The sequence below is a fragment of the Callospermophilus lateralis genome, chromosome 7 (genome assembly GCF_048772815.1).
Source record: "Callospermophilus lateralis isolate mCalLat2 chromosome 7, mCalLat2.hap1, whole genome shotgun sequence".
Taxonomy (NCBI): Eukaryota; Metazoa; Chordata; class Mammalia; order Rodentia; family Sciuridae; genus Callospermophilus; species Callospermophilus lateralis.
Genome location: NC_135311.1, coordinates 16,287,873 through 16,303,509, shown reverse-complemented (window position 1 = coordinate 16,303,509; position 15,637 = coordinate 16,287,873).

Genomic DNA, 15,637 nt, shown 5'->3' with positions numbered 1-15,637 from the left:
TGTGCCATGATAGGCTACTGTGTTTTTAACGAGTGAGGTAGAATTGCTTAATATCTAAAGGGGCTTTTATAAATTCAGTAGTAGGAAATAGTGAAGAGCATCATGATGAAGAAAAAGCATTACTTGAGTCACTGGCCGCCAGGGAATCATCACGGGAGGGTAATTGTCAGACAAAAAGGAGCACAGAAAGAGGCCAAGATAGCTGCCAAGGTAAAAACCATCTGCTGGTGTCACTGGTTTCCTTTGCTAAACCACTCTGTATGGCCTGTTTTCTGTTGAGTATTTTTATCATCTGTCTGAGAAGTCTTGGGGACTTTCTCCCTTAAAAAAAAGTCAGTTGTTCCTTTAAAAGAACTAAAATGAGAATGACATGAATAACTTCTTTCTGCAGTGTTATCCCAAGATCCTGGACAGTTCTGCCATAGCAAAACAGCAGCTACACAAACAACACCAATATATCACATGATGTAAAAATATTGACAGGAAGAGGCCTAGAAGGCACAAGTTCTGTGGGACTTTCCACATGAAGGAAGCTACATTCACTTGATGGGAGAATGTAAAATTCAACTTTGGTTATGCATAACATCGACTCACTTCTATGGTTTTCACTCTGTACTCTTTTCTGTATCCAAATCTGCTGTCTTGCTCTTCTCTGTAACTTCCACACTGACACAGAGCCAACTCAGTGTCCAAATACTATAAAAATTATTTTTTAAACATATGATGCTGTTTCTGAAATCACACACTTTGCAGGCTGTTTTGCCCTCTCTTTCCAGCTCCCTCAGCTCCACTCCCTCTTCCTCCTGTGAGGCATGGTCTTCGTAAATCACTGGCACATGGATGCTTTTCTAACACCTATCTTTTAGAACAAGCGTAAGTCAATGTGTAAGTCTTTTCTTCATTCAACCTAAAATTTTTATACAAATTAAAAATTAAAAAAAAATAAAACTGACAGAAGCACTGATTACAAACCCTAGAGTGCAATGTGGATGATAGGTGGGAAACAAACTGTTCTCAGGACAGTTTTCTTTTCTTCAATCTGCAGAGTTATGTGCAGGGCTCTGTATGTGGCACTTGTGGACTCATTGAAGGGGACAGTAACTAGAAGGCTTTAGATGACACTGTAAAGGGGCTTCATTGTAATAACTGTGATATGCAACCACTTTAAAGCATTCATTGAGTGTAACCTGCCTCAGTGCTTGGGCCTCACTGGAAACTGTGAACACAGAGATGGGTCGAACATAATCTTAGCTTATACAGAACTGTCAGTCTTGTGAACAGCAAGTGAAAAAATTGATAGTGGACTCATTGGTGAGTGTAGCCAGTGCTGTATCAAAAAAATGTTGGTAGTCAGGTTGATCCCCCTACTGGTTGTTTCCAACAGGTCCCAGCATAATGATGGATGACTTCTCAGACCAACCCCTGCTCTCCAGTTTGGCTCATAGAAATCCATATTCTCAAGATCTGAAGATGATTTTGATGACATCAATAGATACTGAGTATGTTCTGGCCAGCTGGAGAAAGAGGCAGGATAAGTAAGACACATAAGTTCTTCCTTGCGAAGATTATTGTGATGTTTTCTCTAGACCTCAGCATTTTCTGTCCACTTCCAAACAAACTAATATTGTCATTCCTCAAAGTTCAACTCTTGTTTTTACTCAAACTTCATTTCAAATGCAGGTAAATAATTGAAGTAATTTTCAGGTTTGCAGTCCAAATGGAGGAAGGTGTAGCTAAAAGCCTGGCTTTCTGACATTCAAGTGGATGAGAGTTGATGACTCTTGTGTTCATAGAAGCAGAATAAACTAACTCCCCTGCTTTGCTCCTCAGTTTACCCTGTGATGTGTATAAAATGTAAAATCTCCATGTATATAGAGAACTTACATTATAAGTGAGTTAAACCAAATGAATGCATTTGCTGAGCTTGGACAGGTAAAGCACTGGGCTCATTTCCTTGCAGCATGCTAGGAAGGGTATCCAATCCTTACTGAAAAGAGCTTAGTGTATCTGCTTCAGATTCAGCCGTGGTTCTCAGTAGGTGAGAACATTGATAGCAGACACCAGTCGCCTGACCTAGGGAAGGGAAGATTGCCATGAAGAGCAGAGTCAGCACTGGACATTATCTGCTTTGGACTTAGTAAGAGGGATCTGGAAAATTTCTTCCAATGAGTGTTCCACAGTTGAGGGTTCACAAAGACTTAGCGTGGCTCCCCTCCATGTTTCTATTCTCCTTTCCATGTTCCTATTGCCTGAGCCAATTGGAACTTTTATAATAAGTAAGGAATTCCTTCAGAGTCCTATACACCAACAGATGTCCCAGTGAGAGAAAAGAGGCCACAATAAAAATGGAGTATAACAAAATAATATTGAGAGAGTACAGAAAACAATTTCAAACACTCATGGTTTACTCTTTGTTCTGTATTTTGAGTGGATTTTGAAATAATGACTGCATATTCAGAGAAGAACATTATGACTATATTACATTGACAGTTTTGCATTGTTCCCTTGAGGAAAAGCCTTATGATCCACTTTATTATTAAGGAAATAATGAGGTGACCACTGGGTAGTCCTGTAGATAATTTTAACTTGTTGGGAAACCAATTTTACTTCGAGGATTCTCCACATATACCTGTAGGAGTAATGTGAAATATGGTGTTTGGAGAAGGGAACAAATTAAAGTTGGTATCATTGGCATGAGGGTACACAAGTACTGAGACTGCCCAATGAGTGGCGGTCGACGTCTGTAGTGACCTTCTGAAGAAACCAGTGGGTCAGCCATCATGAGGCCATTGGAAGGCAGAGGTTCCCACATTCCATGACATCTCCTACCTTCTGATTCTGTTAGACTGTTACCTAGCGCCCTCAGCCCTACCTCCTCATTTCTGTCTTGAGTCCATGCTATAGACTCAGGTGTGTAAATCCTTCTTTGAAAGGTGAAGGAGTTTCAAGTGTTGTGGACTGCTGAGTACTTATTCTCAACTGTAAGTGAATCATGACAGCTTCTGTCTTCCCTTAGTCCTGATGAATGCTACTTCGGTTATTTTTTTTTTTTTAAATATTTGGGTCAGAAGCACTCAAACACTGAGCGACATATGCAGCCCCCCTTTTTTTTTTCTATTTTATTAAGAGACAGGGTCTCACTGAGTGGCTTAGCACCTTGCCATTGCTCAAGCTGACTTCTAACTCTAGATCCTTCTGTCTCACCTCTGAGCCTCTGAGATTATAGGCGTTTGCCACTGCAGCCAGCTCTTGGATTCACTTGTTTTTAACCCATAACATGTTTGGGTTTTCTTTGCAGGTCCTGGCTGTACATTTACTGTACAAACATGGCAGTATCCTTCAGCACTTCCCCTGATGGAGGGGCTGAAATGAACCTTGACGGAGAGCCTCAGATGAAACTTCAAGAAATCATACGGGGACTACAGGCTGAATTGCAAGAATACAAACTGAATTTCCGAGATCTGGAAGAAAAATTCATCTTATGTCAATCTACCGTGAATACCCTGGCCAACCAGTTCCAAAAATATCGTAAGTTGCAGATAGGTTTATGGTCACTAAAGTGAGGTATGATTTTCTGTTTCCCCTCTGAGAAAAAGATTTTCTCCAAAACTTTTTCTCCTCTTTTCTTTCATCAAAAGGAAATCCATCATTTCCAGAAGTAAAGATATTGTTATTTTGCCTTCAGTTTACTAACAATGGAATAATGAAACACAAAGACTGTAACAACTTTTAGTTTACAGGGAAGTGTCAGGTGGGCATAGGTTAATTCCCAGTTAGTGATTTCTACTGGAGACATGAAAATGCCTTTTCATCCTCAAGAATAGCTCAAACCTTTTTTAACAGTATTCTGTTGTACCATATCAGATCCACAGACATATAACAGCCGTGTTGGTAAAGGTCTGGGACTGATGATTCTTCATTGAGTTCAGGCTTCCCCTGTGTTTGTAGTGAGTGATGTAGAAACTACTCATTGACTGACTGGACATTTCTGAATTTGATTTCAGGGAGTGGTGCAGAGGAGGAGAGTGGAAAAGAACAGGAATTACTGGCTCCCAGGTAACAATGAGTGTTAAAAGCCTGGGAAAGGATGGGTTAAATATGAGGAGGGTCCCCAGATGAACAAACCAAGAGGGACAAAGTGTCCACACAATTCACATGCAAAGGCAAACACAACCTGCTGGTATGACTGCATTCCTCAACCATGGAAGAAGTCCATCTTTTAAGGAGGTGTTTTTCTTTTCTCTGTGGTTCCTGTCTGTATCCAACTAGAAGTAATCAAACTAACTAAATGTTTTTTTTTAATTTTTTTTTTTTTTTTTTACCTCAGAGAATCTACATCTCCTGTCTTGTATGGGTCCATTGAGTATGAGATATAAATCTGGTTTCTTTCTGGTTGATAAGACTTTTTGGCAGGAATGTCATAGCCTTGGTGGGGGGAATCCACATACACACACATATATAAAAATGCGTGCACACACACACACACACAAAATCCATTTTCTGTGTATGCTGTGGCTCATGGTTGTATCACACAGGGAGAATGGAGTCTCTGTCTTCAGTTCTTTTCTAGTTAGTAGATTGAGCCCCTCTTCCTATCTCCTGTCATGAAGACATGTGCACCCTGCCCACATCCTAGGAGGATCATTTTCTTTCTCTTTGAAAGGAGTATCCTCTTGCCCTTCTGTGACCACTCCCTTAGGCCTCTATTTAGACCAACTGGGACTCATATTTACTACTCTATTTTAATCGTACTCTTTATCCCTCCAGTCTGAGACAAGCCCCACAGGAGGTGAAAGAAATCCTGCAGGACGTATTGAATGAGGGCTGTAACACTTGCCCCGGTCACTCTGAATCATCAGCTATCCACCAGGCTTCCTGCTTCAGTGCTGATCTCTTGGGTGAGCATGAAGTCTCCCTTTGTCTAGCTGCAGCTCATGACTACCCCATTAAAACACAAATGCACTCCTATTAATTATACTTCTGAGGGTCCAGTGACAAATTCAGGATGGTAAACCTAGAGCTAACAAGAGCAGGGAAGTTGTAGAGATTGTAACCTACTCACAGGCACCATTTATATGTGTGCATATCAGGGCTCTGCATGACCTTATTCTTACAACCTAGGACAACTGATCTCTCCTACAGTGTTCTTACTCATGTTTGATCCTTTGATTACAAGCACAAGCCTATAATCCCAGCTGCTCAGGAGGTTGAGGCAGGAGGATCTTGGGTTTAAAGCCAACTCAGAGGGCATGGGATGTGGCTCAAGTGGTAGGACAGTCACCTAGCATGCATGAGGCACTGTGTTCAACTCTCGGCATCATAAAAAATTAAAAAAATAAAGATATTGTGTGTCCACCTAAAACTAAAACAATTTAATTGTTTCCTTTACTGTGAAGAAGCTTTGCGGTTTGCCATCCCATTTATTGATTCTGGCCTTCTTAGCATTCAGGCACAGAAACCAAAGCTGACATATCCATCACACTCATGATCTCTGTCACTGTAGCTGAATCACAAGCTGGTTTCCCCAACAGACAGGGACATAAGAAATGGGCATTCTGGGGGGAGGTACTAAAGAAAGAAAGAACTGGGATAGTTATGGAGCCCTCTTCTCTTTTTAGGTATCTCTGAGAAGGGCTGTCTCCAGCAGCCTTTGTGTGGGCATGTGAGCCCCAGTGTGTCAGAGATGCAAGCCTCAGATGTACACCTGGATGTAAATGCCCAAATGAGTAGTTGTCAGGGGACAATGTTGGATCACCAGTTAATCTATGGTGATGGTGGAGCCAGGCTGAGCCTTTCCTCTGCTCTCAATAGCTGTGTAGCCAACACTGACCCTAGAAAACAGTGGATGCTCTTCCCAGGTAGGAAAGGAAAGGTAACTTGTAAACTCTGATCCACGTGTTGGTTGTCAGAATATTGTGGGTGGCAGAGATGGTGGGCCTGTTCATGTTCTCTTGGTCAGACTTAAAGCTTCGATTCTCTGACACAGTGATGTGAGCTGGAGCCTGGGGCCTAGGGTTAGATACAGTCTCAGGTCCTGGGCTGGCCTTTACCAAGTGGGTATCTTAGGTGCTTTTATCTCTTTTATTGTTTATTAAAATAATTTCCATAGTACCAGTTCAATAAAAATAAAAACTTTTAATGAAAGCTTTTACTCTGTAATCTCAAATCCTCAGATAACTTCTAGTGATTTGATAAATATAATTTCACAAAAGATATTTTCATTTTATATAGAGCAATTTTTCAGTAATAGTATCAATCCTGGGCCCACAGGTCTATGTCCTGACATCCAGCTCACTTTTCTCCTTTCCTCATCTCTTTGAATTAATGTGACACCTGCACACAGAAAGTGCACAAATTGTCTCCTTGATGATTCCACACCGAGTCCATCCTCTCCATTCATCTGTCTCCATAGCCATGTTGTCATTGTCCTCATAAGGACTCAATTCTGCTCAGATGTGAAGACTGAGTTTCAGTCCCTCCTGCCCCCTTAATCTGGGTTGTGTGCATCTTGATTCTCTGTCTCCCTCAATGTCAGCTTCTGGAGCCTCTGGTTCTCATGTCAGGTGCCACACTCATCTGACAGATGTGGGCACCCTTGCCCTCATTACAAACCTCTGAGGGTCATGCAAGAGAAGAAACACCTGTCCTTCATGTAGAGCACTCCCTGCCATGGGCTCAGTGTGTGCCACTGGTGTGTAGTTCTTGAAGCACATGTGATAACTTAAGGAGGCTCACCATCTTTTCTTCCTGCTGGACTCTCTAGGATGCTCCCACAATCCCAGTCAAGACTCAGCCTACCGGCTCAATTGGGTGATAGTGTTCTGGTGTCTCACAGGGAATTTTTGAACATCTGCTTTTCAAACATCTCTCTTTTTTTCCTTCAGGTTTCTAAATTATTTCTGACTTCTAGTGGCCAGAATATTGATATTATACAATCCCACATGTAAATGTTCATAATTATCTGTTCATCAGATGTATCCATTTTATGTTAGGCATATACAGTAGTTCTATTAGTAATAATGCCTGTATATAAAATAAGTCAGTCATAGTAAGATTTAAAATATCCCAGGGATGATTCTTCCCTAGTTCTCTACTTTCATATAGTTTTCCTTCTACTATGATTTTGCTTAACTTTAATAATCTCTATCTGACTAAAAGCTCTGTCTAGATCTGTAGTGGTATCATTGCCTTTTATACTGGGGAGCTATAGGTGTGTATAACTTCCATATTTCTTGAATATTTTCAAGAATTGGAAGCACACTTGCCTCCTGTCAAGTTTATCATACTGGATATACCAGAATCATCAACAAAATGAAAGTATCAGTCTCAATGTCTTTATTTTGATGTGGTGCTGAGGATAGAACCCAGGGCCTCATGCATTTGAGGCAAGTGCTCTAACTCCAAGCTACAACCCCAGCCCTGAAAGTATCAGTCTCTATAAGCTACACATCAATCCTTAGACTTTCTTGTGCAATGCTGCTTTCTTGATTAGGTGACTCTTTGGGGTCAATAGGTGTGTCACAGGATAATAGTTCCTGTTTTACTTTCAGAACTGAATTTGGATACCTGCATTGAGCTGCAGAACCTTCCCACGCTTGAGGGTGATGCCCTTGGAGGCTTGGCTGTCAAAACACCTGGATGTGAGCTGCGTGTCCTCACTGATACCAGGAGTGTCCTGAAACAGAAGATGATGAAAAGAAAACAACTCTTCTGCAAGTGGAGAATGGCATGCAGATTCCCAGTACTTCAAGCTTCGGGTAGAGTGGTGACAACTTTTGTGGCTCTGGGATGCACTTTCCCATTTTAGCTCTCTCTATGAGGATGTAGCTCCTTCTGCTGTGATTTCTCTTCACCATTGGTTCTTTCCAAAACAGATGGAGACTGTCTGGTCTTATGTCTCTATTTTATGGTCTCCCACCCTGAGAGGCCCTTCCATCTCCACCTCCTGTTTGCATTCTGAAGTCTGCTCTGTTCCTACATCTGCTGTCCTGATATTCCCTGTAACTGCCACAGGAAAGCCCAGCCTGATTGGGGGTCCTAATCCCATGAAGAGCATCTTTCAGACACATGCCACCTTCCCTGGAATCACACACTGTCTAGGTTTTTGATCTAACCACCTTCCTTGACTCCGCTGCCTCTTTCTTCTGGGAACATGGCCTTCATAAGTCTCTGGCACATGGCTCCTTTTGGACCCTCCTTGGCAAACAGGACTAAGTCAACCCTGGATTCTTATCTTGTACACACAAAGGAAAATTGTGAAAACTGATGAGAAAGATGTGACAACTGAACTTTATCTGGGCTATAGGTGGCAGACCCAAACAGGTCTGGAGTCATTTTGTCTTCACCCCTTAGCCCACTCCATTTTCCATGACTCCTTTTTCTGCTCATTCCTGATCTAAATTGTAATAACTTTCAAGATTTCCTGCAGATCTTATTCCTTTCTAGCCAAGGTGACTGAAGAACCCACAGGGGCTCTGTGTTGAAATGGGTGAAATAGCACTATGTAATGACTCCTGGATGTTTTTGAATTGTTTGCAGAAAACCATGAAAATGATGATGAAAAAGACCAAAATTCACCGAATTCCAGGTAACAACAAATAATCTGGAGATTGTAAGAAAGGGCAAAATAAGGGGTTCAGGATAACCTGAAAGAATAGACAGCAAATATAGCAGAAATTGAAACAAAAAAAAAGCATTGAAAAAATTTAAAAAACTAAAAGTTGGTTCTTTGAAAAAATAAATAAGATCGACAGACCCTTAGCCATGCTAACGAAGAGAAGAAGAGAGAGAACGCAAATTACTAACATACGGGATGAAAAAGGCAATATCACAACAGACACTACAGAAATACAGAAGATAATGAAAAAGTATTTTGAAACCCTATATTCCAATAAAATAGAAGATAGTGAAGATATCGATAAATTTCTTAAGTCATATGATATGCCCAGATTGAGACAGGAAGACACACACAATTTAAACAGACCAATAACAAAAGAAGAAATTGAAGAGGCCATCAAAAGACTACCAACTAAGAAAAGCCCGGGACCGGATGGGTACACAGCAGAATTCTACAAAACCTTCAAAGAAGAATTAATACCAATACTTTTCAAGCTATTTCAAGAAATAGAAAAAGAAGGAGCTCTTCCAAATTCATTCTATGAGGCCAACATAACCCTGATCCCAAAACCAGACAAAGACACTTCAAAGAAAGAAAACTACAGACCAATATCTCTAATGAACTTGCACACAAAAATTCTCAATAAAATTCTGGCAAATCGAATACAAAAGCATATCAAAAAAATTGTGTACCATGATCAAGTAGGATTCATGCCTGAAATGCAAGGCTGGTTCAATCTATGGAAATCAATAAATACTATTCACCACATCAATAGACTTAAAGACAAGAACCATATGATCATCTCTATAGATGCGGAAAAAGCATTTGACAAAGTACAGCATCCCTTTATGAGCAAAACACTAGAAAAACTAGGGATAACAGGAACTTACCTCAACATTGTAAAAGCTATATATGCTAAACCTCAGGCTAGCATCATCCTAAATGGAGAAAAACTAAAGGCATTCCCTCTAAAATCTGGAACAAGACAGGGATGCCCTCTATCACCACTTCTATTCAATTTAGTACTTGAAATACTAGCCAGAGCAATTAGACAGACAAAAGAAATTAAAGGCATAAAAATAGGAAAAGAAGAAATTAAATTATCGCTATTTATGGACGACATGATAATATATTTAACAGACCCAAAAGGGTCTACAAAGAAACTGCTAGACTTAATAAATGAATTCAGCAAAGTGGCAGGATATAAAATTAACATGCATAAATCAAAGTCATTCCTGTATATCAGCAACAAAACTTCTGAAATGGAAATGAGGAAAACCACTCTATTCACAATATCCTCAAAGAAAATAAAATACTTGGGAATCAACCTAACAAAAGAGGTGAAAGATTTATACAATGAAAACTACAGAACCCTAAAGAGAGAAATAGAAGAATATCTTAGAAAATGGAAAAATGTACCCTGTTCATGGATAGGCAGAACTAACATCATCAAAATGGCGATATTACCCAAAGTTCTCTACAGGTTTAATGAGTTGCCAATTAAAATCCCAACAGCATTTCTTGTAGAAATAGATAAAGCAATCATGAAATTCAGATGGAATAACAAAAGACCCAGAATAGCAAAAGCAATTCTAAGCAGGAAGTGTGAATTGGGAGGTATAGCGATACCAGAGTTCAAACTGTACTACAGAGCAATAGTAATAAAAACAGCATGGTACTGGTACCAAAACAGGTGGGTGGACCAATGGTACAGAATAGAGGACACAGAGACCAATGCACAAAATTACAACTATCTTATATTTGATAAAGGGGCTAAAAACATGCAATGGAGGAAGGACAGCATCTTCAACAAATGGTGTTGGGAAAATTGGAAATCCATATGCAACAAAATGAAACTGAATCCCTTTCTCTCGCCATGCACAAAAGTTAACTCAAAGTGGATCAAGGATCTAGATATCAAATCAGAGACACTGCGTCTGATAGAAGAAAAAGTTGGCTACGATCTACATACTGTGGGGTCGGGCTCCAAATTCCTTAATAGAACACCCATAGCCCAAGAGTTAATAACAAGAATAAATAAATGGGACTTACTTAAATTAAAAAGTTTTTTCTCATCAAGAGAAACAATAAAAGAGGTAAATAGAGAGTCTACATCCTGGGAACAAATTTTTACCACTCACACTTCAGATAGAGCCTTAATATCTAGAATATACAAAGAACTCAAAAAATTAAACAATAAGATAACAAATAACCCAATCAACAAATGGGCCAAGACCTGAACAGGCAATTCACAGAGGAGGACATACAATCAATCAACAAGTACATGAAAAAATGTTCACCATCTCTAGCAGTCAGAGAAATGCAAATTAAAACCACCCTAAGATACCATCTCACTCCAGTAAGAGTGGCAGCCATTATGAAGTCAAACAACAGTAAGTGTTGGCGAGGATGTGGGAAAAAGGGTACACTTGTACACTGCTGGTGGGACTGTAAATTGGTAAGGCAAATATGGAAAGCAGTATGGAGATTCCTGGGAAAGCTGGGAATGGATCCACCATTTGACCCAGCTATCGCCCTCCTCGGACTATTCCCTGAGGATCTTAAAAGAGCGTACTATAGGGATACTGCCACATCAATGATCATAGCGGCACAATTCACAATAGCTAGACTGTGGAACCAGCCTAGATGCCCTTAAATAGATGAATGGATAAAAAAATGTGGTATCTATACACAATGGAGTACTATGCAGCAATAAAAAATGATAAAATCATTGAATTTGCAGGGAAACGGATGGCATTAGAGCAGATTATGTTAAGCGAAGCTAGCCAATTCTTAAAAAACAAATGCCAAATGTCTTCTTTGATATAAAGAGAGCAACTGAGAACAGAACAGGGAGAAAGAGCATGAGGAAAAGATTAACATTAAACAAAGACGATTGGGGGGAGAGAGAGGGAGAGAGAAGGGAAAACATATGGAAATGGTAGGAGACCCTCAATGTTACACAAAATACATAGAAGAGGTTGTGAGGGGAAAGGGGGGGAAACAAGGGAGAGAATTGAACAACAGCACAAGAGGTAGAGAGGGAAGATGGGAGGGGAGGGGAGGAGGGATAGTAGGGGATAGGAAAGGTAGCAGAATACAACAGTCACTAATATGCCATTATGTAAAAAGGTGAGTGTGTAACCAATGTGATTCTGCAATATGTATTTGGGGTAAAAATGGGAGTTCATAACCCAATTGAGTCAAATGTATGAAAGATGATTTATCATGAGCTTTGTAATGTTTTGAACAACCAATAAAAAAAATGTTCAGTAACCAGAGTAAAAAGAGAAAGCGCAGATTCTTCACAAAATTACAGAGGAATTCACAATAGTAGTACATAATGAAAAATACAAAGTAAGATCTTATTATGTTATAAAATTACTAATAATATAACTGTGGACTTGATAGCAAATTTTTAAAAGATTTGCATAAAATAGAAGCTTGAGGTAAAGTATGTTATTAATAATCTCTTTAAAAAGTTTCACATGATGCCAACAAAATTGCAAGATGTTAGAGAAAATGGTAACAAATTATTGTGTAGGAAAACTGTACCCAAGGCAATTTTTACTACCCCAGAGAGCATTTCAAACCCATGTAAAAGGGAAATATGAACTGGCCAAGGCTCCAACTGTTCTTTTCACCATGTGTCAAAATGAGAAATCACCAACTGCACATTTCACTGTTGCTGTTTATTTATGTTACTATTTTTATGGCTGGTCCCTAAGATCTGAGTTGGCAGAGGCAGAGGCTCTATTTTTACAGACCAACATCCCTAAATTATAGAAAAAAGTATATTTTCTCTTTTCTTATACTTAATGCAGAATGACTTTTGTTCACCAAAATGTGTGTGGATATTTGATCCTCTAACAGTCAGTCAGTTCTCTAGTGGATACCCTCTAGGAGCCCTGTAATTCAATTCTATGCTGACACTTCCTAGAGAATAGGGTTAGATTCCACAGTTTGTGGGTGAATCTTATGAGGCTGTGCTCCACTTTGGATTCCAAGAGCAAGCATAGGCTGTGACCTGTGCTAATGTATGTGTGTGTTTGTGTGTGTGTGTGTGTGTGTGTGTGTGTGTGTATTTGTTTGTATATTTATATTTTATCATATAAACATTTTATTTTATAAATTTATCTATTATAAGTATAGATGGTAGGCTATAAATTGGGGTTCCTAATCCCCTCCTTACTTATGGTTAATTTGCTAGAGCAGCTCACAGAACTCAGGGAAACACTTGGGTTTGCAAATTTATTGGTCTATCAACAAAGTATATTACAGAATAGATTGACATGAAGCCAGATGAAAGAGAGCACAGGTAAGGGAGAAGAGGGGCAGAGCTTCCGTGCCCTCTCCAGGAATGCTACTCTCCAGGAACCTCCCCATGTTCCACTACCTGAACGTTCATTGAAATCATGCCTATTGCATTCCTATGAGTAAAACTGAAAATACTTTAGATGGAAGTATATAGTGTGTCAATGTCTAGGTCAATCCTGACATGCCTGGTCATGTTACTGGAAAGCAGAAAACTGTTCTGTACTGGGGCAGAGTTGATCATGAGTCCTTGACAGCCTGTGGATTTCCAGATTTGGGCATGTGGGGAGTGGTGCTTCTTGTAGTAGACTTGACATGTGTTGGGGATGAGTTGAAGTCAGAGCTCTAAATTAACAGTCAGCCTGAGAAGGGCAACTGCCAAGGCATTTGCAATAAGAAAAAACTGCTACTGTTCTATTGACTGGGTCCTCCTTTCTGTGGGGAGCAGGCATTTTCAGGAAGTGTCCAAGTGGGCCTGCAGGAGAGATGAGAGGACCTGTCCAAGAAAGAGCAGTGCCCTTCATTCTTTCATTGGTTTCTTTCTCTTGCTGTTGTCTGCAATCTTCCATTTTTCAGGGTAAGGATAGGAAAATATCTTCAATATACAAAGATCAGAAAACCAAAAAAGATGTCCCATGCTAAAATTAAAAAGACACCCAAGGTGAAAGTAAAACCAAATCAAAGAGATGTAAAAATATAAAAGCTACCTACCCCTATGTATTCTGTAACATCAGCTTCTATTCTAAACAGTGCATCTTTAGGATACTTCCCTTTGCTCTACTCAACGTCTTGACAATATCAGCAGTGACTGCTATTTTCTTTAGGCAAAGAATAGTGTAATCTACTTAGAAATTATATATATATATATATATATATATATATATATATATATATATATATATATAATTACTATATATATAATAGTATTCTAAATAAACCATTTGTGACAGTCACTGACAAGAGTATCACTCTATACTGACTAGACTAAAAACAATTGTCCTTTGGGGCTGGGTCATGACTCTGTGGTGGAGAGCTTATCTGACATGTGTGAGGCCCTGGTTTGATCCTCAGCAACACATAAAAATAAATAAAATAAAGTTATTGTGTCCATCAACAACTAAAAGGCTGTTTAAAAAGAGGAAGAAACACAATTGTCTCTCATGAAACCTTATTTTAGGGGGTACTCCTATAAATCGGTAGTCCACCTAAGGTTGTTTTTTTTTTTTTTTTAAGAGAGAGAGAGAGAGAGAGAGAGAGAATTATTTATTTATTTTTTAGTTTTCGGCGGACACAACATCACTGTTTGTATGTGGTGCTGAGGATCGAACCTGGACCGCACGCATGCCAGGCAAGCGCACTACTGCTTGAGCCACATCTCCAGCCCCCCACCAAAGGTTTTGATTGAATGCTTTTCATTCTCATTCACTTTTGTATATCAATTCTTTTAAATATGATTTTCTCTTACATTTTCATTAGTAAGTAAATTTGCTTTTCCTTAGAATCTTTGTCAATCTGATTTTTAAAAATTAGCTTTCTTGGGGCTGGGGTTGTGGCTCAGCAGTAGAGCACTTGCCTAGCATGTGTGAGGCCTTGGGTTCGATCCTCAGCACCACATATAAATAAATAAATCAATTTAACAGTATTGTTTCCAACTAAATCTAAAAAAATAAATATTAAAAAATTTTAAAAATCAGCTTGTCTTGTTCTAAAATTGAAAAAAATCATGTTGATATTCCTTTTGAAATTATAGTCTTTTATGAATCTTTTAGGCAGAAGAAAAAATTTAATGATATTAAGTCTTTCTAAGAAAAATCAATTCAAGTCTCTTTTTTGTGCATAACTTGGTATGTTAAATTATCCTTCCAATAGATTTTGCACATCTCTCTTATATTTTTTCTCTAATTATTTGGTTTGTTGTTGCTACTATGAATGGATCCTTTCTTCCTTCACATCTTGTGGTAGTTGCTGTATGTGTAGCAGTAGTGATAATAATAGAAAAATGTACTGAATATTAACCATGTGCAAGTCAATTGTTATAGTAAGGACCTAGCAATGTCCCCTAAAGAACTCAAGTGTTAAACAAAGCAACCATGTTCAGAGGTGAAACCGTTGGATTACAACAACTGGATTGATCCATTTGATGAATTAAAAATTTGAATGAACTCTTGGTTGGTGACTGTCAGCAGGTGAGTCATGATGGGAGGAAGAAGGTCAGAGAGAGCATGACCTTGGGCTCTATATGTCCTGGTCCCATCCTCTCTCTCTCTCTCTGCTTCTTAGCTCCCATGTGCTGAGCAGCTTTCCTCCATCATATCCTTCCCCCATAATATTTCTGCCTTGGAGCCAGCCAGTGGTAGTCTAAACACTCTGAAATTGTGAACCCAAATCAATCTCTCCTCTAAAAGTTATTCTTTCAGGTATTTTTCATCAAAGCTCATTAACATAGCAATGTTGTGTTTTAGGTCAATCAACTCAATCTTTACAAATAAGGCATCAGCCAGGTCTTATATGCAGAGAGTAGAATTCACTCCAGTAATTATATAATTAATTACATATAATTATGTTTTGTAATTAATTATATAATATAATGCAATTATATTACATTAAGGAATATATTCAAGATATTTCCATAATTTATAAAATTTCCAGGAAGGACAGAGACCTCTGTTTGGATTCTGCACAGCTAGAAAAAAATGGAGCCAGGAG